This window comes from Pinus tabuliformis, chromosome 3_2, assembly GCF_031772625.1.
Source record: "Pinus tabuliformis cultivar Carrire ecotype Pingquan chromosome 3_2, CPIR1, whole genome shotgun sequence".
In the NCBI taxonomy this organism is placed as follows: domain Eukaryota; kingdom Viridiplantae; phylum Streptophyta; class Pinopsida; order Pinales; family Pinaceae; genus Pinus; species Pinus tabuliformis.
In genome coordinates, this window is record NC_142302.1 from 1,065,101,575 (window position 1) to 1,065,126,803 (window position 25,229).

General features: G+C 38.6%; 1 pseudogene; it reads left to right on the plus strand.

The window, feature by feature from the left end:
- Positions 1–3,066: 3,066 nt before the first annotated feature.
- Positions 3,067–4,210, plus strand: LOC149184310 (glucan endo-1,3-beta-glucosidase pseudogene; annotated as a pseudogene).
- Positions 4,211–25,229: the final 21,019 nt, after the last annotated feature.

Here is a 25,229-nt window from a genome sequence, read left to right on the forward strand (position 1 = left end):
AATATATCCAAGTCTTCCTTGTAAAATCATCAATGAATGTTAAGAAATATAGGTTGCCTGCTAATGATGGAGCTTGCATTGGTCCACACAAATCTGAGTGAATAATCTCTAAGGGTGCCTTTGCCCTTATGCTTTTCCCTGATGGAAAACTTTCTCTATGTTGTTTTCCCAATATACAACCTTCACAAAGGCTGTCCGGCTTCTCTATCAATGGTAATCCTCTTACCATTCCTTTCCTACTCAACAAATTTAGACCTCCAAAATTGAGATGTCCAAATCTCAAGTGCCACAACCAATTTTCATCCTTTGGCACGCTTTGGAAAGCCTCTTGGGTAACTGCTGCAATTTCATTTTTGTTTTTCAAATCTGCCCTGATCCTGAGAGGGAACATCCTGTTCCTTGTCATTTTTACTTCAGCAATGCATCGTTTGCTGGGTGCTATATCCATGATGGTGCATACATCATTTTTAAAGAAAACATTGTACCCCTTATGGACAAGCTGTCCAATACTCAAGAGGTTACATCTCATTCCGGGGACATAGTAGACATCTGCTATGGTTTTCCTTTCTCCTTGCTTTGTAAATATTTTTACCTCCCCTTTTCCCATAACAGAAATTTTGCTATCAGTTCCTAGTGTAACTTCTGATTTCACATTTTTATCTAGGGCAGAAAAGAAGGCTATATTTCCTGTCATATGGTTGCTGCAACCTGAGTCTAAAAACCATATATCTTCACTATTTGTTTCAGCCATGTTACATGCTAACAACACATTATTTTGGCTGCTGTTTTCTCTAGTAACATTTGCATTTTTTCTACTACTCATATCATGATGCTTCTTCCTACATTCACTGGCATAATGCCCATACTTTTTACAGTAATAACATTGGACATTGGATTTTTCATACCTTTGTCCTTGAGCATGATGTTGTCCTCCTTGTTGGCTGCTGCCTTGGCCTTGGTTCTGATTTGGATTACTGCCTCTTCCTTGTGCATTTGTTGGGCTGTTCCTTCCACCTCTGTTCTGGCTTCTGCCTCTTCCTCTCTTGTTTCCTCTGCCTTGACCTCTTCCTCTTCCAAAAGACATCTAGGTCTTGAAGGCTTGCTCTAGAGATGAGTTTTCATTCCTACTCAACCTCTGCTCATGTGTTATCAGTGATGCATGTAGCTCATCAACTGAAAATTTTGAGAGATCCTTTGTCTCTTCAATGGTGGTGACAATCGCATCAAACTTTGAGGGTAAGACCCTCAATATTTTCTCCACAATCCTCCTATCTTCAAGGGTTTCTCAATGAGTCCTTATCTGTGTGACCAAACCAATTACATGTGTGAAAAATGAGTCAATGTTGTCTGACTCCTTCATGCACAGATTCTCAAAATCCTTCCTCAGCAATTGTAGTTTTGCTGTCTTCACTCTCTCCATGCCTTGATAGGCTGTCTTGAGGGTTTGCCATGCTTCATTTGATGTCTTAGCTGTTGCTAATCTTGGAAACATGCTTCCATGCACTGCTTGATACAAGAAGAAAAGGGCTTTTGAATCCTTCTTCTTGCAGCTCTTTAATAGATCCTTCTCTCCTTGAGTTAATGCATTAAACTCATTTTCATCTGCTGGTTGTTCAAAACCTTCCTCAACTATTTCCCATAAGTCTTGGGAAGCAAACAAGGCTTTCATTGTTATTGCCCAATAGTCATAGTTTTTACCATCAAATAATGGGAGCTGCATACCCATGCTATTACTGGTGCTTGTGCCAGCCATTCTTGCAGCCTCAACTATGCTTCAATTTCTTGAATGTGTATTTTAAAACAACTGACTGCTTCTTCAGCAACACATAAAAAAAAACTTTGTGAAATACCTGAGTATTTTCTTGACTGAGCCTTCACTCTGCTGGAGAAGATCTACTGCAGCAAAAATACTCCTCCCTTCAGCTTCTTGAACACCTTCAAAGAGCCTAAACTTGGCTCTGATACCACTGTTGGGGATTTTTCTGTCAAAATCCCAAAAACAAACAAACTGCACACACAGAGGCAAAGCTCTGTTCTCTCCATAGGATCTTAGCACAGGGAAGCTTTAAAAATAAAATATTTGCAGCAGACAGAGATTTCACACACAAACAAATTTCTATTCATTAATAAAAGCAACTGCTGTTACAAACTTCTTCCTCTCTCTCAGAGGGATTCACCAAGAACATTTAACAAAAAAAATTACTCTGTCTTCTTCTGATATTTTAGACTGCTGTGTGTAAAGATCTCTCTTACATTCACTGCTGTAAAACAGACTTCAACTACAAAAAAATTACTTTCACTGCTGTGTGGAAATTACATACGCTGCTGTGTTCTATTTCTTTTTACTTCGCACTGTTGTGCCTCACTCTTCTCAATTACATTGTCAACACAGAAAAAACATTACATATATATGTATATATGATAATAAAAAAAAACTTACTTCACGTTTTTACTTACCATGCTCCATAAAGGAAATAATAAAAATTAAATGGTTTTACCAACGTTTTCTTGTGCCCATACTCCCACTGAAATGAAATTAAAAACTTCACCAAAAACTTACCAACCCACAGTAAATAGCATTTATTGTTCTACTGACATCTACTAGCGGTAAAGAGACTTTTACTTCACGTCAAATTTATTTGCCTGCTGGCCTGTACTTAATTGTTGACTTCAATTTAATCGCATCGCAGAATACCATTTGGTCGGAACACAAAATTTGAGCACACACATATGGTGCGATCTGCGATATGCGATCGGATCGCATCGCACCATTGCAATCGCAGAAAATCACAGCACATAAGGGAGGGTGACAGAGTGTGTTTATGATTTGCGATTTGCGATAGATCACATCGCAAATAAAATAAACCTGCAGTTGAAATTATTATTTCAACAGATCAACCAGTCAATGGTGGCAGGCTGCAACCCGTCCCACACGGCACGGTATCAAACATGGCACGGTAGCTATTGAATTGTGAATATTCAATGGCTGTGGAGAGCAGTCGAGCTTCCTATAAATGAACGTCCTCGCGGGAGAGTTTCTCAAGTCTCTCATTTCCTGTGAGAAATATGGCAGCGTCTAACGAACAGATGAAGAGAGTCCTGATTGGGTTTATTGCCATCTTCTGTTGTTCAATCGTCACTGGTAAATTAGCATCAACCAACTATTTTTTACTTTTTGAAATGCAATTGTTATTCAAGGCTTAACATCGATTGGGTTGTATTAAACTGATTACTTTTCAATTGATTGTGTAGATGGTGATAAAATAGGAGTGAACTACGGCATGAACGGAGACAATCTGCCACCTGCAGACCAGGTGGTAACTTTGCTGAACGGCCATAACATCGGGAAAATGAAGCTTTTCGATCCGGACGGTGGTGCATTGAATGCTTTTGCAAATTCTGGGATCGATGTAATCGTGGGAGTCAATAATAACGATTTGCAGGCCATCTCCTCCAGCCAAGACTCAGCAAATGGTTGGGTTAATGAAAATATTGTCCCCTATTCTAGCACCAGTATCAAATATATTGCGGTGGGAAACGAGGTTTTGCCTAGCACGCAGTACGTATCGTATCTTGTTCCTGCCATGAACAACATTCAAACCACGATCTAGAACGCCAATCTGCAGAACATCAAGGTCTCTACCCCCATGCCTTCAATGTTATAGGCAACAGTTACCCACCTTCACAGGGAGCATTCAATGACGATGTGAAGGATACCATGAGCTCTATACTCAAATTTCTGTCAGATAACGGGGCTCCATTCATGGCCAATGTGTATCCATATTTCTGCTACGTTGGCGAGAGCAGCAGCATTCATCTGGACTACACTCTATTTCAGCCCACGGCTGCGGCGGTGACAGACGGAGATCACAGCTACAACAATTTGTTTGATGCTATGGTGGATTCTATTTTCTCCGCAATGGAAGCCTTGGGATATTCCAACATCCAACTTATTGTTACTGAAAGCGGATGGCCTTCTGCTAGCGCTGATGTGGCCACAACTGAGAATGCCTAAGCTTATAACAACAATCTCATCCAACATGTTTTATCGAATGCAGGAACACCCAAGAGGCCGGGTATGAACATCGAGACCTATATCTTCGCTCTTTTCAACGAAGACAAGAAAACTGGGGACGAGATAGAGTGTCACTTCAGGCTCTTCAACGCTGATCAAAGTCCTGCCTACTCTGTCAACTTTTCTCCCAGATGAAAATAGAAGACAATCTATTTGAAAGCATTCTATTTGAGGCTTCAAGGTTTAATGGAAATTTTGATATGTGGGAAATAAAAATGACTGTCTTACAGTATCAAGGGATTGAAATATGGGAATAAGTGATTGATGATAGCAAGATGGATAGAGAATGCAAGGAGTACAATGCAAAGGCAGCAAAGACTATCTTGGATGGACTGTCTGATTCTGCAAAGAAGAATCTAGGAAAATATTCATCAGCAAAGGATATATGGGACGGACTTCATGACCTTCATGCAAAGGGAGCACTGACCATGATCATCAGTCAAGAAGAAAATTCTGAACCCATCATAGAAGCTGAAAATGAGAAGGTTGACCTCATCAAACTTCAAGTAAAAGAAAAGGATGAAGAGCTCGCCAAGCTTAAGAAGGAACTTGATCAAAGCAAAAGGAAGCATCATGAAGAAGTCATATCCATGACAAATCAATTGAATAAAGCAAAGAAGCAGGAAGATATCTTGTCAAGTCAACTTGAACAAAGGCACAAGAGAGTGAACAAACTTGTAGAAGAGATTGGACAGTACAAGGCAGAGGTCTCCTCCCTTAAGTCTGAATTACAAGAAGCTAGGAAGCAGGCACAAGGAGCTGAAAAGAAAATGGAAAGCAGTCAAGCAGAAATCTCTAAAATGAAGTCAAATATTATCTCCCTTCAAATAGTAGCAGTTGAAGCTACTCGTAGCAAGGAAGAAACTGAGGAACAACTTACAAAGAAGAATAATGAGTGTGAAAAATTGGAAGAAGAGATTGTCCTCCTCAGGAAAAAGGTTGAAGGGATGAACAAAATCATGAAGAGCTCTCAAGCCTTGGATGACATGCTCAGCTATCACAGATCTCCATCTGATAAATCGTGACTCGGGTATGTAGGTGAACCCTCAAACAAGAATTAAAATGCTTTAAGCAAAGGAGATGTGAAGAAGCTAGAAAGAAATTGTGATGCTCCTAGTTCCAGCAAAGGCAAGGAGAAAGATCAAGGCTACAATAGAAGAAATCCTACTCCAAGTAGAAAACCAGCTCCAAGAAGAAATGTAGCTGATGTCAAAGAGGTAAGAGGCAATGGTTATCATCAAAGGATCTCAAGGCAGCAAGGCTTCAGAAGTACATCAAGGAAACCTCCATCTCCCAGGTACCAAAGTTCATTTTTTGGTTATTGTTATTCTTGCTCAAACTTTGGTCATATGGCAAAATATTGTAGAGCATTTCATAGAGATAGATGTTGTAGTCCCCGACAACCTCCAAGAAACAATTTTGCAAGAAGAAATCATGAATTCTTATTCATGAACAATGTTGAATGCTTCAAGTGTCATAACATTGGGCATATGGCACGTGATTGTAACTTAACATGGGCTCCTACGCAAGCTAGACCCATGCAAAAGAAGAAAGTTACACAAGTATGGAGAAGGAAGGAAATACAGTGCGAAAGTCCCTTGAGCTCTCCAGCTGATCTAAGTTTATTTTGAGAAAATTTTGCTGAAAGAAGATGATGCATACGGTTAAGGGGAGCCTGTAATTTTTTATCATAATTGCTGAACTCTATTAACAATCATTCTTTGATGAAGATTTTCTTATAGGGGAGAGATATGAAATTAAATCTTCCATAAGAGCAGAGAAGAAAAGGTTGCAGAATAGCTTGGAGATGCAAAGATTAGAAATCTTGTCTGAAGCAGAGAGAAAGAGAATATTACATGATTGGAGTGCCTGAGCACAGTAGTGAAAGCGATGAAGGGAAAGTTGATATGAATAGGCAGAAAAGCTTTGAATTTTTTTTGGTGTTTGGGTATGTCTAAATGCCCAGCAGTTGAAATTAGGGGGGAGTGTTGGAATATTAATTCCAACTACATGCAACATGGACGCGGACGTGGACAGCGACGGCAGCCAGTCAGTTGCCGACTCAGCCAGCACGCAACAACAAAACCGCTTCAGTAAAACCACCTGACACTCATCGGACCGCCTTTTGCTGTGAGGCAGTTTCCGTACGCTCTCCTCCGACACAATCAATTTTGGACGCGTGGTCCTCTGTACGTTCGCAAAACCTGCCATATCGGAACGTAACCTTCGGCAATCAAAGGGCTTCCGATATTCTTGTCCACCGTCCGATTGTCTTCAACGATCTCCGCCGTCCATTCAATCAAAGCTGCATTCGAGCCTGCATTAAACAACATTGCGTGGAGTAAAATCAAACGTTTCAGTTTGACCGTCGGTTCTGTCAACAAGGCCGACTAAATTAATTAACCGCCATGCTGAGAATTAAATGGGTTTGTAAGTTGTTGGTAGAACTTTAGGTTTTTAATTACACGGAAGCATGGGCACAAAAATTTATTAATTTTTATGTTATTTGTTTTGTGCATTGACCAATTTTTTTATAAATGTATTACAATGAAAAGAACACACATATGTAATTACATTGCACATATGTAAAAATATGTAAAAGTTTTTTATTAATATGTGCAATGTAATATGCACAGAAGGGCAATGAGGAATTTTTACGCACAACACTGCTAATTGCAGAGGCGACAGCAGAAAAATGAGAGGAGATGCACAGCAGTGCATAAGAAGTTGAGCGCGTTGTTTATTGCAAATGTATGGGCAATGAAATGCACAGCAAGTGCGGATAAAAGAAAACCAGAATAGAGCAATGAAATGAGTGAGGGGGAGCACAACAGTGTGATGAAAATGAAACCAGAGCTAAGGTTAATTTTTCCAGAGAAGTGAGAATAGAAAAAATGTGTTTTTACACAGCAGTAAAAGTGCAATCATGAAGAGCAAGAGAGGTGCAGCAGCGCGACAGTGAAGGAGATTTTTTTTGTAATGAAATGTAAGGAATTACATTTACAGCAGTAAATGTAAGTAAATATTTTTTATTACAGCAGTATATGTAAAACTCTGTTTTTACAGCAGTTAATGTAAAAGGGATTTTTACACACCAGCAGTGTAAAATCTCAGGAGGAAAACAGAGTAATATTTTGTTGTTGAAATGTTTTCTTGGTGGATCCCTCAGTTAAAGAGGAAGGTGCTTTTCAGCACAGTCACTTGGTGAATCCCTCTGTTAAAGAGGAAGGTGAATTTCACCACATTGTCATGGTGAATCCCTCTGTCAAGAGGAAGATGCATTTCATCATATACTAGTGAATCGCTCTGTCAAGAGGAAGGTGCTCTTCAGCACAGTCTCAGGTGAATCCATCTGTTAAGAGGAAGATTCTTTTGATTGTTTGTGGAATTGCATCTGAAGCAGTGTTGGTGAATCCCTCTATGTGAGGAAGACTCTTTTTGTAACAACAGTTTTGTAATCCCTCTGTTAAGAGGAAGACCTTTTTTTTGTAACAGGCAGTCATATTGATGAATGTAAAGTTTTTTTTTGGGTGTGAAAAATTCCTGTTCTCAGAAAACAAGTTAGCTTCCCTGTGCAAAAGATCCTGTGACAGAGAAACAGAGCACTGTCTCTGTGTGGAATTTGTTTGTTTGTTTTTGGGATTTTACCAGAAAAATCCCCAACAATGGTATCAAAGCATTGTTCTGCTCTGTTGAATTTTGTTTGAAATCAGTAGAAATTTCCAACATTGAGCGCAACTGATCAATTCTCCCAAAAACAAGTTGAAGGCCAAAATCCTTAGTTATTTGTATACAAAATGCTATGATATAAATCCATAGAGGATGCTACATAAATAAACATCCTCCTTGCTTCCTAATAAAATGTGAATGGTGGGAATATAGGCGTTTGGACGACCGGATGGAGACGAGGGTTTCAACGGTTTACGGCTCTCTGGCGCCCTCTGCGCTGAATGATCTCTTTGTTGCAGATAACCTGGCGTTCCCAGAAGGCATAAAATGGCTTCCGGCAACTTACATGGATCCCAAATCCTGGCACATTCTTGAAGTTTTACTGCATGCAGAGAGGTTCATGAAGATCTGCGGTTTATTAGTCTCCACGCCAGCGAAACTCTTGGTCTCGAAGAAGGAAGACGCCTCTGCGGGGGCCATTGGCATCAGCCTTAGCGCAGGAAGGAATTGAAGGTTTCAAACTCGTTTCTGGCGCTCGAATCACTGCACGCGTAAAGGAAGGGGAGCTTTTTCTTTTGAAGAAAGATTTCAGCGGTATCCAAGCAGGGAAGCTCAATGTCATGGATCTGCTCAATGGGGTCATAGATCTGCCTTTATTACAGATCTGCAGTCATCGAATCCTCAAGATCCAACGTCAAGGTACTGAATCGGCAGCAAGCTCAACAGCGTTTTGTCCATATCCTTCCTTTTCACCCAACTTGGTCCAAGTTGTGTCTGCAGGGTCATGGTTCTGCTCTGAATCGGGCGTCCTGACCGTGGATGGTAGTGACATGTTCAGATCTGCAATTAAACCATCAAATCAGGAGCCCAAAAGATATTGGGGCCTTAAAAAAACCCAGATCGATGGACAAGCAGCTTTCAGGAGGCAAGTTCAGACGAGATCAACTCTGAAGCAGCTTTCTATCTTGAACCAGCTGGATCTGCCTGAAGAATCTCATGCATTTCAGATCCAAGTTAATCTTTCAGGAAAAACGACAATGTTATGGGTTTGCGCAACAGATCTTGTGCAGGATCTTCTGCAAAAACTTGAATGCCGGCTGGGGATTCCCTCCTCTTGCCTCAGACTGCTGTATAAGGGTAAGCAGCTTATGCATCCCCTTCCTCTCTCTTTTTACAGCATTCAAAAGGACGCTTCTATTGGGGTTTCTTTCCGTCTAAGAGGTGGTTCATTTGGGCAAACCTCCTCTGCCCCATCTTTCTCTTACAAAGATGCAGCACGCAAAAACGCTGCCCAACCTCAGTTCTCTTCAAAGGCAACCCAGCTAAATGAAGCTCCAAAGCCGTTTCTGGTAGACAAATCAGAGGAAATTCCCTCCATTAACTTCTCTAATCCTAGGGTTGAAAACCGCTACCAGAGCTTTGCAGAATCTGCACTCATTTGCAGATTTAATGGCCTATGGCCTCGCACAGCAGATCTTTATCAATGGGTCCATTCCTTTTGGACTAAAAAGTGTAAAATCTTCTTATGTTCAAAAGGTTTCTTCCTGGTGCTTTTTGACTCAAGCGAAGACTACCAGAAAGCCTTAACGGGAGGCCCTTGGTTCTGGGGTTCAGCTGGGCTTTTTCTTACCCCCTGGTTTCCTGACTTCGACCCCTCTACAGCAGTCATCTCCAAGCTTCCCATTTGGGTCAGGCTCCCGAATCTTCCAACACATTTTTGGGATTTCTCTGTCTTCCTAGCTATTGGAAACACTTTGGGATGATACCTGGCTACAGATACCTCAAGAAGGGAAAATGGTCTCTACACTTATGGCAGACTGTGTGCAGAAATATATATCAGCAAATGACTACCGGATCAGATTAATCTCAAGTTTGGAGATTTCCATTGGACTCAACCACTGGATTATGAGAATACAGCCTTCTGCTGTCGCCACTGTCATCAAACAGGGCACATACAGAGTACATGTTCCCAGCTCAAAGATAAAAAGAAGAATCTGAATCATATGCCCAAATCTAAGAGATGGAATCCTTTTGAACCACCCCGTCCGCTGGACGATTTAGGCTTCTCGAGTTCGGAGGAGGAGGAATCTGAGGCAGATGTGCAGGTTGATGAGGAAATTGAAGCTGATTTGCAGAATGAGGAAATTCCGAAGGACGCTCCCTCGGCTCATCCGGAGGTTCCCTCTAACCAGCAGATTTCTCAGAAACGTTCCCATTTCTCTTCGTCCTCAGACTCTGATAAGGATGCTCAGCCATCAGAACAGAATAATCTACAACTTGTCATGACTCAGCCAAGCTCCACTGGGTGGATAAAAGTGAGCAAGAAAAAAGGCAAAAAATGTCGTTTTGCAGGAAACAACCCTTCGGGGTAGCCTTTTGCTCAGTACTTTCCTTTGTATTCCTTTGCTTTCTATGGCCCGTCCCTTGTCTGTCTATTTGGAGCAAGGTTGATTCCCTATCACCTCCGGCTCCATTGCTTCTCTGCTAAGCCTGTTTCCAGGCTTGATTGTACTATATTCTCCCTCTCTTAATAGAATTAGTCTTTATTCGGAAAAATAAATAAATAAAATGTGAATGGCAAAGTGCCGAAGCCGTCACAGAGTTAGATATCTTGTTTATTGAAGGACCGCACTAAAGTCGGCCCCCAAAACAAGTGGGATTCAGAAATTTTAATCTTTGAAAAGAATTGTTAGTCGAACCAGGCAAACCACACAAAATAAATCCGTGAATGTCATAATGAGATTTTATCATCATGTTCAATTCAAAGGTTGACTTTACAATTGTCTGTTTTAATCATTTAAATCCAGTTCAGATATGTGACGAACAATTTCAATAATTATTCTAATAATATAAATATAATTTAATTTCTAATAATAAATAACGTAATATTTATTATGATTTTATTAGATGATGATGGTTAATGTTTATTGACATTAACGTTAACGTACTTGAAAAACGGTCGGAAATAGATGATGGATGATAAGAATAAAATCGAAGAATGAATGAAAAAATGATAGAAAAGCATTTCAAGATCATTATATATTATAAAGAAGTTTTGTTTTCTGGCCATTATTTTCAAACTGGGATCTATTTTTTTGGTAACCGTCTAGTATAATAAAAACTATGTCATCATAACTTAATCGAACAACACTCGTATTACTATATTTACTGTAGAATTTATAAAAAATAGAAAATAGTTTTTACTTTAGCGTGGTTTATTCTCTTTATTTACATTAATCTAAACACAAAATAAATAATTACTTTTTATTTTTTAAAGTAAAATCCAATACCTGTTAAATTGATTAAAGTAATACATTTCTTAGAAAATATAGTTTTGTAATAATTAATTTTTATTTTTTAAAGCAAAATCCAATACCTGTTTATACAAATTTTTTAATAAAAATTGATTAAATAATACATTTCTTAAAAAAATATAGTTTATTTTTATTTAATAATCATGTAGCCTTGTGTGTTTTGAAATTGGTTTTTTTTTTTTTTTTAATTTTAATTTAATTATGAAAATAAATTAGAGGGATGGTGGGAATTTGACATCTACAGGGGATATTCATAATAGTTTGTATGGACAAAGGATTCATATTGAGTTTAGAAATGTATATAATTTTTATTTTATTTATTTTTTAATTAAATTTGAATATATTTAATTTTTTCATTATTTACTTAAATTAAAATTAACAGTTATATGTGTTACAAGTTGTGAATTTCTAGGTTATGAATTTTTAGTTCATCGGATCCATTTTTATCAAATTTAGTTTGTGTTCTATTTTATGTGGCCATTATTAGATCAACAAAAATATAGTGAGAGTTGTGTTTGGTGTGTAACTATATTTGCTCTCTCATTTTTTTAGTTGGTATCCAAATATGTTTAGTCCTTATTCTTTCAAGAGAATTGTTATGATGATGAGAATTCTACAAGTTTAAATTTTTGTACATAAGGTAGCATGTGAGAGTGTTTATTTTCTGTATGAGTGATTGTTGGAATATTGAATTTGATAGTTTTGTTGTGTGTGATTGTGAGGAGGATCCAAAGTACAAAATCACTGTCCAAAAGTATCGTACATGTGCGCCTCAAAAAAATTTCATAGTCATTATTAAAGGAATGTAGTTGTCTGGGTATTGAGGAAATTCCATCAGATTTGGGGATTTATGAACTGTTAGCTTCTGAAATTTTAAATACAGATCGAAATTATTGTTTTGTATCAATTTCAATACCGAGGACGAGACCCTAAATCATATTTGTTTGGGGTATTTGTAGCGAAATTGTGGACAAGGGATTCATGCAGATTCGAACTTGAGACCTTCAAGATGATCCACATGCTGTTTTAAAATAGGAGACAGGTGAACTTGTTGTTCAATGGCCAGAGGACTCAATCATGACTTGGTTAATTTCTTACACTCGTTGCTGTAATTATTTTTTCTTTTCTTTTTTTGTATTTCATTAGAGTATTTATTAATGTCCAGTCTTGTTTTAAGGGGATATTGAATAGTAAAATTTCCTTGGGCCCCACTGTTCCTATGAATAGAAGAAACCCTAGAGACTTGGATTTAGGGTGATGTAATCGACCTTTTTTTTGTGTGAATGCAGGGCTACGATATTTTCTCATGTTGTGAGTGTGGACTTTCTTCTTTAGAATCCATGGGGAAGTCAAAGAAGAAAAAATTGAAAGTTTGTGTGAGTGCTCGTGAACTTCGTGATCACTATATATTCTTCTTTTCTTTGGAAGCTTTCAATTGTAGATAATTATGTGATGTGGGTTTGACATTTATTGAGTGGTGGGAAAATTTCGCTCTTGAATCTTTTATTTGTAATGAATTATGAAGAACCAAAATGATAGAATATAGTAACATAATTCAAATTGGTGGTTTTTGTTGCATAGGGTGATACAAGAACACCATTGATTTGATTATGTTTACAATATGTTATACATTGGTGGCATCGTGTGGAGCAAGAAACGTTAGTGTACAAGTTATTTTGTTTGTGTGTTTAAGAGGTCATATTGTATGATTGACTTCTGTATACATTCAATATCTAGATTGTATTCCTAGATAACTAGTGAATACGGTAGAAGACCATGCATTCAATAGGTGGATGTATGTCCATTGATTGAACCAATTACTTGACCATTTTTTTGTAGAAGCCCCCACGAGCTGAGTGTGTCAATATTATTAATTTTACAAGTATGACAATGATGATTAGAAGCGGTTTTATCTTAAATGGGTCAAGTGGTAATCGCGAAGTTGTGGTGGAGAAAGAGCGTAGTGTGTGAGATGCTAGAGTGGGTGAAAATGTTATGAGGACCAGATTACATAAAAACCAATCTTTAATTTCAGTATTGTGATTTGTGATTTTTAATATGTGTAATGTAAGCATTAAGGGAGAGACTTAGACTTAATGCTTATAAGTGTTGTACAAGGTGTTAATTATTGTGAGTTTCACTAGTTATTTTTAGTGAATGAGATCCACCTATATCAGATCTTGTTGGTGATCTATTTCTATATATGTAAACATTGTTAAATTAATAAAAATATATAGTGATATTTGTGTTTGGTGTGTAACTATGTTTGTTATTTCATTTTTTAAGTGGTTTTTCATGAACTTAGCCATTCTAACCTCTTCCCTTTTAATTGAGATGCATCCAAATCCAAAATCCAACATTAGAGAAACCCTCACGCCACTCGTGCTCAAGGAGGACACACTCCAATTGATTACTGGCCCAAAAGGCTTGGTGGATCATACACATTTTACGAATAAGTAAAAAATGTTCCAACAAGGCCCGGGGGAGTGATTATGATGTCGATGTACACAAATCCATATGTCAGTCTATAAATGGACTAAGTGTTCAAACATTTATTTGAGCTTGTTATAACCCTCTTTTGAGATTTGTAGGAAATGGGTATTAAACCGCATTTTGAGGAACGTCACGGGTTGTGGAGTCGGAGTACACAAAGTAGTCCATTAATTTGACTGTGGACGAAGTGTTCGATTGGTCCTTTGAGCATGTTCTGAACTTCCTTGAGCCATGCGAGAGACAAGTATTAGAAGAGAACAATACTCTGCTCTTTCCTTTTAGCCCGCACTAATAGATTCAATCATTGAATTGGAGATGAAAGAGAAGAGGACCCTAGAGGACTAACTAAGTCATAAATAGCTTCAACGTGGGTTTAATGGTTTCCATGGCTTATAATCCAATGGATGTTATCAAAATTTGTATTATTTTAAGTCTACCATTCAACTGTTGCATTTTCTTTTGATGGTTCAACTTTTCCATTTATATTTTCCATTTCAACTCATATATTCTCATTTTTGTTTGCATAGACGGTTTCAACTTTACTTTTACATTTTACAATATTTAAGGTTTTACATTTGTTTGTGTTGTACTATTCCCACTTTTTGATGCCTTTTTAAAAATACATCCACCCTTTTGGTCCTCAACTATCCTGCCATACATTCAAGTGAATTAAGATTTGTTTTTTTACAAGAATGCAAACATTTTTTGAAACTATCTTAACCATATCATATATGTATAAATTATTACATGTATTGTAATTTGAGACCTATCATGATTCCAAGGATCCAACCTATCATTTTAAAGTTTTGTAATTTTTATAAATTTTGTATTTTTATTAATTTTATTACGTCCTCTCTTGGACCTGTAGTTGCAATGTGTTTCATCCCATACAATGGAGTAATTAGGTAGTTATTTTCATGGACCCATACCAATTAAGTAGGATTTATACATGTTTACAATTTTGCATTTAATAAAATATTTCAGATAGTAAAATAAAATATTTCATAGAGTTGTACTTTTCAATTAAAAACCTAAATTTGCAAAGGTGACCGAAACTATGAAGAAGGTTTAATACGTAGTCAAACAAATATCAACATTTCTTTTGATTAAAAACCTAAATTTATAAAGGTGAAATTAGGAAAAAAAGAGAGAGGGAGAGAAAGATTGTTCACACAACGCACAACACACTGTATTCATTGATCACATAAAACATTTACATATATAAGAATTACATCATCGACTTCTAGATGATAAAATCCGAAGAAGGTGGATCTATGACTCGTATACAACTGACATAGATAGGGAAATAAAATTTTATAGAATCACACCTAGAGACTCACAAAGAATAGTCACTGCAACTTGTAAGTCATGGAAGAATTAGTTTCAATACCCTCCCTTAATGCTTATATGACAAAACTAGAAAGTAGACATTACAACAATGAATAAATATTTGTCAAATTTTCTGGTATGGTCATCACTAGTAGTCATATCCACTCTGAAATATCTCCATTTCCTCTCTTTTCTTCGCCACACATTTGAGCTTCCCACTTGATCAATTTAAGACATAACCACTTTAGACCATTGTTGACGTGCTCTGCAGAATTGACGCCTCTCAACCTTCCAGAGTGCAATGGGTCAATCTTGATATTGAACCATCCTATAGAACTGTCACCATATATGGAATCCACAACGCTCCATATCCTTCATCAGTTATCTAGGATAGGATTCTAGATACAGAATGTCTTCAACAGATGCTCCCGAAGCATGACGGGTCACACCAGCTTGACCTAATTAAGAACTACCTGTGACCAATGCTCCCGGAGCATGACGGGTCACATTAGTCCATTAAATAATTGGTTTGTTCTTTGTTTCTGCATCACATGATTCTGGCAAATAAAATATAACTATCCCTTAAAACAACACTATATTTTTTTAAATAATATAACTAAGCCACCATCATGAAAACATATCTTAAAATCTAAATGATATTTCTCCACAGAAATAGCCCAAATAGCCCAAAGAATGAAGCTTTAGAAATACTTTCCCAGCTAATACACAAAGAACAATTCAACCCCACATTCCATTCCACTATGATCCATGCAAAACATAATCTTCTCAGAATAAGGAAATGATTTGAATGTTGAATCTACACTGCCACAATTTCTTTGACATATGAATAAAAGAAACACCATAAAAAGTTTCCAAGAGAGGATTCCATCATGTTTTCACTGCTCTAAATCTCGCGCGCTTTACAACTTGCCACAAATGCACACCAGATAGACAATAGTGGTAACTATGGTTAAACACTACTCCAAACAAGCTCACACAATGTGCAACTGTGGTTAAACACTTCTGATAGGTCAGAGGTTTAATTTTCTTAACACTCTACAATTTTTATAGGAGGTTTAATTCTCTTAACACTCTAGGTCTAGTAAAATATTTCATAGAAGTAGCAATCACCAATCTTAGGAAAATATATTAAGTTGATTTATGAAGGGTTCCATGCGGCCACGTAAGATATTGGGGTAACTAAGGGAGCAACCTTTGCATGAGACTTGTTCATTTATGTTCTAAGATGTGTTTTGTTAGTTTGAAGAGGTGAGTTAATGAGGTCATAGTCATGAAACATATTGTGACAAACATTTCCCATTAATGATTTCAACCCCAACATTTTCTAAAATACCCTAATTGCTAAATAGGGAATACAATAGAGTGTGTTTGGAGAATGTGGGAAGGAACTAGTGGATTAGAAAAAAAACAATCCTAAAGATGAATTAAAGAGAGATGCCTAGATTGAGGGAGAAAGCTAATTTGCTTCCAAAATAGAAAACATAAACATTAACTTGATTGTTAGTAATTATGTTAAAATTCCAAATGTAAATGTTTAAAATATTTACTCCAAATTGATAAAAACAATAAATCTTCTTATTAAATTAATATTTATAATTTCTATTTCTTATAAAAAAGTAAATGTTCATTTTTTTTTTATTTAATCATTTTTATTACATAAAATAATAAATCTATCTCTTTATATTTATATCTATATAGATATATATATGGTTGGTTAATATAAATTTTTCATCTCTCAACGCAGAAATGAAAAAGGTACAGCAAGCCCTTATCAATGGCGAGCAAACAGAGGACCTGTCCAAGAAAGAACAAGATATCGAATCCAAATTATTAGAAAGAGCCAGGCAGGAGGAGATTCTATGGCAGCAGAAGTCCAGAATCCGTTGGCTGAAAAGTGGGGAGAGGAATACGAAATTTTTTCATAAATCTACTGTCCAACGAAGAATGACAAATCAAATCACTCATATTCATAATAAGCAGGGCGAAAAGATAGAAACCCATGAAGGCATAGAAAAGGAATTTACAAGCTACTTTAAAAACGCCCTCCAGGAGCCTGATGTTGACAGAATGGACGCAATTCAGCAAATTGTCCAAAATATCCCCAAGGTCATAACGGAAGAGCACAACAGTCTTCTACTTAAACCTATCAGTCTTCAGGAAGTGGAAGAAGCCGTGCAGCAAATGAAGGTAGGGAAAGCGCCAGGGCCGGATGGGTTTACTGCAAACTTCTTCCACAAATTCTGGGACTTGATCAAAAGCGAAGTCTGGCAGGTAGTCGAAGAGTCTAGAGAGCTCAGATGGATGTACCCGGCTCTAAATGCTACTTTTATTGCCCTTGTGCCTAAAGGAGAGGACGCCAGTACTCCGGACAAATACAGACCTATCGCCCTTTGCAACATGATATACAAGATAGTCTCTAAAGTCATAGCCACCAGGCTCAAGAAGGTCCTCCCTCTCATCATCTCGCCTGAGCAATCAGGTTATGTCGAAGGGCGTCAAATCACGGATGGAATCATTCTTACGCATGAATTAATTCACTCCCTAAAGCTGACTAAAAAGCCAGGTATGCTCCTCAAACTAGACCTTTCAAAAGCGTTTGACAGTCTTAGTTGGGTCTATATCCAAAAAGTACTAACAGCTTTTGGCTTTGCTCATGCTTGGGTAAGATGGGTTTTAAGTCTTATTTCATCAGCTTTTTTCTCTGTGCTAATCAATGGCTCCCCCTCAGCTACTTTCAAACCTTCAAGAGGCATAAGGCAGGGAGATCCTTTATCTCCCTTTCTTTTCATTATTATGGCGGAAGGTCTGGGTAGAAGTATCTCTGCTGCCAAGCTAAGTGGTAAACTAAAAGGGCTCTCCTTCCATAATTCCCCAACCCACACCCACCAGCAATTCGTAGATGACAATATGTTATTTAACCACCCTTCAGTCCAAGAAGCCCGCAATGTCAAGTCCATTCTTAACACCTTCTCTGAAGCATCTGGTGCTCTTCTAAACCGAGTCAAATCTCAGATTTTTTTCTTCAATACCCCTGTCACCACTCAAAGAGCTGTTGAACGCATTCTTGGTTTCTCTTCAGCTTCCTTGCCCTCCAAATACTTAGGAGCCCCTCTCATGAGCTCAGCTCTCAAGCACTCATCATGGAAAATGCTTTTAGAAAAATTAGAAGCCCGTCTTCTCCTCTGGACTCATCGTTCGCTAAATATGGCAAGTAGAATAGTTCTAATCAAAGCTGTCCTCAATTCCATGCCGCTTTACCTTTTTTCCATTCTTGCTGCTCCCAAATGGGTCCTCAAAGAAATCAAGAACCTCCAAAGGAGATTTCTATGGGGAGGCTCTGGACAAAATAGAAAATGGGCGCTAATAAAATGGGAGAAAGTTTGCCTTCCCAAATATACAGGTGGAATCGGACTCAGAGATCCAGAACACAGTAATAAAGCAATGGGAGCTAAAATCTGGTGGCGATGGCTAGCCTTTCCCAGCACCCCTTGGGCTTCCCTCTGGACAGCCAAATATGCTAGCAATCTACCAGTGGAAGAAAGACTTCGAATGACGGAAACCAGTGCAGGTTCAGCAATTTGGAATGCTGCCATTCAACACAGATCTCTAATTCAAGATCACTGCTTTTGGGAGATAAAGAACGGAAGATCGGCACGTTTCTGGAGTGACTCCTGGCAGCAGATGCCAAAAATGACAGACACACTTCAGGAATTCCTCAACGAGGAAAGGGAAATAAGACAGCACGCAAAGGTAAAAGACTTCTGGACAGAGGATCCTGGACAGCATCATCGTAAATGGAAAGAAGTTAACCAGCTACTATCCCACAGTTCGGAGCCGGCTCTGCAGCACCTAGAAGATGAATTACAAAAAAGGCCAATAAAAATTTCAGAGGAAGAAGACATATTACGATGGGGCTACGGAGAAAAAGGTACTTTTTCCACCAAAGAAGCATATCATATCATCATCCAAAATCAGATAACTAAAAGCGGCCTTTGGGAAAAAGTCTGGTATAAATCAAACTGGCCAAAGGTATCAACTTTCATTTGGCTACTCTGTCACAATAGAATCTTAACATGGGATAACCTGAGAAAAAGAAGCTTCGCAGGTCCATCCATATGTCATATGTGTAGACAGGAGGAAGAAACAGCTCTCCATCTCATGCAGAACTGTTCAGTAAGCAAAATCCTGTGGGAAAAAATAGCATTCCGCTGCCAAAATGAGCGCAGAGAACAGAACGATCTCAAAGAAACCATCAACAAAGGAGGCCACACTCCTTACCAAAGCTCTCTTCTCTCAGCTTTATGGCAACTCATCCCAGGGCTTTTGATGTGGAATATCTGGAAAGAACGTAATAGGAGGATCTTTAAAGACAAATCAATGCCGCCAGATAAATTGTGGAACAACTTTCATCAAAATTTAATGGAAACTCTATCTCTCAAAAATTGGTATCCCGATGATTTTCCCTCCCTACCATCTGAAAAAGCGGTCTGGGACAACTGGCAAATGAGGCTAAACTCCCTTTCAATCAACAGCGGCAGACCTATCAGCCCCAACCAGGAATCAAGAGTATGGACCCCTCCTTCTTCCAACATGGTCAAACTAAACTTCGATGGAGCTTCTAAGGGAAACCCAGGCCAAGCTGGCTATGGAGGTGCGTTCAGAGATCACACAGGTACTCCCATCACTATCTTTATGGGATCAATAGGATGGGACACAAACAATTCTGCGGAACTGGAAGGGCTTTGGAGAGGCATTATTCTTGCTCACAGGAATAAACTCTTCCCTCTCATCATTGAAGGAGACTCGCAGATCCTGATAAGAATAGCTACAAAACTTCAAAATGGATCGCCAGTCCACAAAGTAAGTCGCAGCTGGAGGATGGCTCATAGGTTAGAATCTCTGAATTACTGGCTCTCTCAGAACCAGGCCATCACGTTTAAGCACACTAGAAGAGAAGGGAATAGGCTGGCGGATCTATTGGCTAACTTTGGAGTGGAGGCAAAAAACAATCACTTCGTAGGACCAATAGATTGCTTACCTTCCAGAGAACAAAAGATTCAGTTAAAAGAGATAATTTCTCAGGACATAGCTCAAATGGAGAAAATGCACCCGGATGCGGGTGATTCTACGTGCCATTAAGGCTCCCCGCACCTCAACACTTGTTGACAAGGCCGAGGAGATCTCCAGGTACACGACAGCGATGGCGTTCGATCCTCATTTAATGTTGAAGGCAGGTAAAGGTAAGGAGCGGCAGAGCATTGCAGCATTTGCATTGAAGCCGAATGAGTTTGTTCCAGTCTCGAGGTATCTGGGAGTTATGGTTGGTGGTGCGCCGTATATGCTATTTGCAGGGGCCTGGTTATTTAACCACACTGCCCACCCCTGCAAGCCTCAGAGAATGTTTGTGTGTGCGCGCGGAGAGCAGGATACTCTGCTGCCAGTGTTCATTAGAGAAGCGGAGCAAAGGCTCCAGACGCTTCAGTTGGAAACGGTTATGCGGAGGAGGGGAGTGCCTCGTCGAGGCGGACGGTCTGGAGTGCGAGTCGTAAGGGATGAGGAGGAGCCGCATCCCATAGCTCCCATGGCGGCCCGTTACCCCTCGTCCACCAGTTCTGAAGAGGAGTTCCTGTTCGTGCCGAATTCCTACCAGTCTTTTCGCCTTCGAATTCCTCGAAGGGACCTGCAGACAGATGTTATTGTTAATCTTTCAGTGTATCTCTCTGAAGCGGCCCCGATCAGCCCTTCTTGGTCTTCCCCTGCTTCTGCTTCTGCTGGCCTCCAGGGCAGCGAAATTCTAATGGGAGATATGAATGGTAGAGTTTACCGAATGGCTCGTCCGTTGGCAGCTGATGTTCCAGCAGACCCGCCTCAGCCGGCTCCGGATCTGGACGACGCATTCCGTGATGTCTCTGTTCAAGAGTTTTTGCCTCTGCGGGACCGTGATCAGAACAGAATCGAAGGCCAGGACTCGGTTCATCCGGACTCGGACGGCCAGCAGCAGGATGCTGAGGAATCGGTCATCTGGCTTGACCCGCCCAGTCCGGTGCAGAGGCAGCCACCTGGATCGCCCAATCACCTTACCTGATCCTGTTCAAAGGTGTTTTCTGAGGTTTTTTTGCTATCCTGTTCATGTCTATGTGCCATGTCTATGTTCCCCTTATTCAGTTTTTTTGTTATCAGCTCTATAAGGGCAGTCTGTTACAAGTCAGAGTCAGGAAACTTAAATTGTCTCTTTTTGGCAATCTGAAACAATATGGGGTCCAAGAAGTTCATCTGGACATTTTGGTTATGCCAGCTCAGTGGTCTGAAAGTCTGTCGTAGAAATCTCAGGTGTCTTTGTTAGAGGATGGCTTCGTCCTCCTCGGCTGATGTAAACTATGTACATATTTTCCTTTCTTAATATAGAAGTAGCCTTTACCCAGAAAAAAAAAAAATATAAATTTTTCATCAATATTTATTAATGAATTAAGAATCTTTCATATCTTTTTTAATAAATTTTTTTTAATAGTGACTATATATGTCCAAAAATTATTTTTAGTTTTTAATTTATTTATATAAACATGGTAAAACCATAAGATTAAAAAATATAACTTTCCTTAATATAGATTTTTAATTTTGTATTTCTTTCTGATAGAGATTTGATAATTAAAATGCCTATAAAAAATAATGGAAGAATGTCGAAATATGCTTCTTGGAAGACCATCATATCTGGTGAATCTTCTAAGAATTCATTGCCTCAGGTAAAAAAAACCCAAACCTGATTTGATCGTGGTATTGTTATAATTTTTTAAAATAACTTATTACATAACATAAGTGAAAAAAAAAAAGTATCCACAATTTCCATTTCAGAAAATAAAATATAAAACTAAATATATAATTATGATTACTATGTTATGTTAAACCAATTCGCATATTTTTAATCGAAAATCGGAAAACCACTCTTCTAATCACGATTTCCTTTATATTATGGAAACGCTTCATAATTTTCTTTATGTTATAGCAAAGCCTTTAAATTAAACAAAGACATTTATAAAACACTGTAAATATTGAAATAAAAATGGAAAAGAAATTAAAAACATCATTATCAAAACAGGAGTTTAATGAGGATTTACATTACCAATGTGCAAGTAACAAAAAATGCAAGAAAACATATTACTCTTCACCTTGGAGGCAACCTATTAGTAGATAATTTCCACTTATATCTAATATTTAAACTTTTTAAACAATAAGTTTAAATATTTAGGAAGCTTAAATTTTAATGATTTATAAGTTTAAATAATTAGGAAGCTTATATTTATGATTTATAAATATACATACACATTTAAAACAATTTAAACAACACAAATAAAAATTTTGACTAAATTTAAACCAAAAATCCTCTCACAACATCTACGGAAAGTTGGATACTGTGCTGTGTGGAACCGGCTGAACGCTACGATTTTTGACTAATTGATCATGATACCTTCCTACCAATCTAAAACTCTGATATTTCTCTAAATATGTAAAAGAACGAGAGCCACCAGTAGTCTTAGTCGTCGTCAATGTAGAGAGTGTATTTTTGAGAGCGATTAATTCTTCTCTAAACAAATTTGGTTCTTGCTGCCAGTTATCCTCCCAAAATTGTGCAAGGTCCCCATCTCAGATATCCCAGAAACTATGCTACTGGACAATGGCTCTATTTTCCCAAGCAAGGTTCCAAATGTGGGATCCCTTGATAAGTCTTGACATTCTGATATGATCCCTTTCCTACCAATTATTTGCATATTTCTGCTTCCAAAAATTAGCCCAAGGGGTAGCCGATTCCTTAAGCCACCTCCACCAGAGTTTGGCTCCTGATAATTTGCTGAGGGTTTCAGGATCGTGAAGCCGCAAACTGCCATGGGCCTAAGGTTTGCAGAGCTTGTCCCAAGCTACCAAAACCACTTCTTTTTCTCTTCCCCTTTGCCCCAAAGAAAATTTCTTTGAATATTCCTGATCTGTTGCATAACTCCTTTAGTAGTAGGAAGAGCTGACAACATGAAAATGGGTATAGCCTGCAGGACAACCTTTGTAAGCACAAGACTCCCTGCCAAATTCACAGACCTATAAGTCCATTTCCTGAACTTGTCCTAAAGTTTGTTAATTACCAGCTCCCACACTCCCTTGCTCATAGGTTTGTTCGTAAGAGGCATTCCAAGGTACTTAGAAGGTAACTGATCTCTTTGAAACCCTAGAATTCTGGAGAGGTTTCTCTGAATAGCAATGTCAGCGTTAAAAAAGAAAACTTTTGATTTGTCAAAGCTTACCTTTGTTCGAGCAGCCATAGAAAATTCATTCAAGATTTGTTTAAAAGCTTTGGCTTCATTGACCATGGGAATGCCCTGCAATGGAGTATCATCCACAAATTGTTGGTGAGTTGAAGCATCTCCATCTATGGTAAGTTTCAGTCCCTAGATTCTTCCTTCAACATTTGCACTTTTTATCGCCCTGCCTAGCCCTTCCATCATGAGCACACAAAGGAAGGGGGAGAGCGGATCTCCTTGTCTGAGTCCCCTAGAAGGCATAAAGGTTCTTGAGGGCGAGCCATTAAGCAGGATTGAAAAACTACATGTGGATACCAGGGCCATAACCCATCTAATCCAGTTGTGGTCGAAACCATAAGCTCTAAGCTCTACCTTGGTATAAGACCAACTTAGCCTGTCATAAGCTTTCTCTAGGTCAAGCTATATGATCATGCCAACTTGCTTATTGCTCTTAAGAGAGTGGACCACCTCATGAGCTTGTATGATGTTATTGAGAATCTGTCTTCCTTCCACATAACTAGTTTGCTCCTCTAAGATAAGAGTCGGAAGAACGGGCTTGAGTCTATTAGCGATCACTTTGGAAATAATCTTGTACACCACATTACATAAAGCTATGGGTTTGAATCTGTCCGGTGTCATAGCTTTTTCCTGCTTTGGAATCAAAGCTATGAAAGAGGCATTGAGAGCCTTCAAAACCGTTCTAGATCTTCTAGAATCTTCCACTACATCAAGGATGTCTTGTTTGACTGTTTTCCAGCATGCTTTGAAGAAGTCCACATTGAATCCATCCGAGCCAGGAGCTTTCCCATTCTGCATCTCATTGATAACTTCACTGACCTCATCTTTAGACACTGTCCTGTTAAGATTGTGATTGTCTTCCCTTGTTACAAGCTTGGGAATATACTTTGTGAAATTTTTAATGAACCGTGACCTATCTAAGAGAGGCTCCTTTGCAATGCTAAGGAAGTGTTGTATTATGACATATTCCACTTCTTTGTGGGAGACAAGCTCTTTCCCTTGAAAATCTCTGAGTTTTGAAATTTTGTTATGTGCCCTGTGATCCAAAGTTGATTTATGAAAAAAATTTGTGTTTTTTCCCCTTCTCTAATCCACTGCACTCTCGATTTCTGCCTCTAGAATATTTCCTCTTGGATGCACCTATCTTCCTATTCCTTCTGAAGAGACTATGCTTGAGTTTTCCTTTCCTCTGTAAAACCATCTGTGATTATGATTTGATTAATCCCCTAGAGTTTTTGTTCAACTTCTCTTTTGGCTTTAAAAATATTACAAAACTCTTTCTTGTTCCAATCTTTGAGTCTGGATTTGATGTGTTTAAGTATTTATTGAAGCATAAACATTTTTGTGCCTTGAATGGACAAATATTCCATCCACCATATGTCAATATTGCCGGTGAAGTCAGCATGAGAGAACCAAAAATTTTCAAATCTAAAAGGTCTATTCCTCGGTGTACCAATAAAAGCGGCTTCAAGCTGGATAGGTTAGTGGTCCGAGCCTCCAAAGGGAAGGATTAGAGCTGACATGCCAGGGCCTGTGAGAAGGAGTTCCTCTGAGATTATGAATCTGTCTAGTTTAGAGGCAACTTGAGCTACCCCTCCTCTCTTGTTGTTCCAAGTGAAAGTGCCATTTATTGTTTCAGCATCCACTAGTCTCATTTTATTTATAAAGTTCTGGAAAGAGATGGAGTCTCTGCCTAATGTTCTGGTGCGACATTTTTTCTCTGTCAGAGATTTAATCATATTGAAATCCCCTACAAGAATCCAGGGCATATCAGGATATCTCTCTCTCAGCCCCTCAAGGGAGGTGAGAAGCTTGAGTTTGTCTTCTAGTTTTTGAGGACCATAAACATTTGTAATCATGTAAGTCTCCCTGTAACCCAAAGGTTGAATCACCAACGATAGATAGTTCCTGGACGCTTCCGCATCCAGGATTCCAAGTTTCTGGGGATCCCAAAGCGTAAGAATCCCTCCTGCCGAGTTATCTGCCTTAACCTCTAGATACTCATACTTGCTTAACCATTTTCTATGT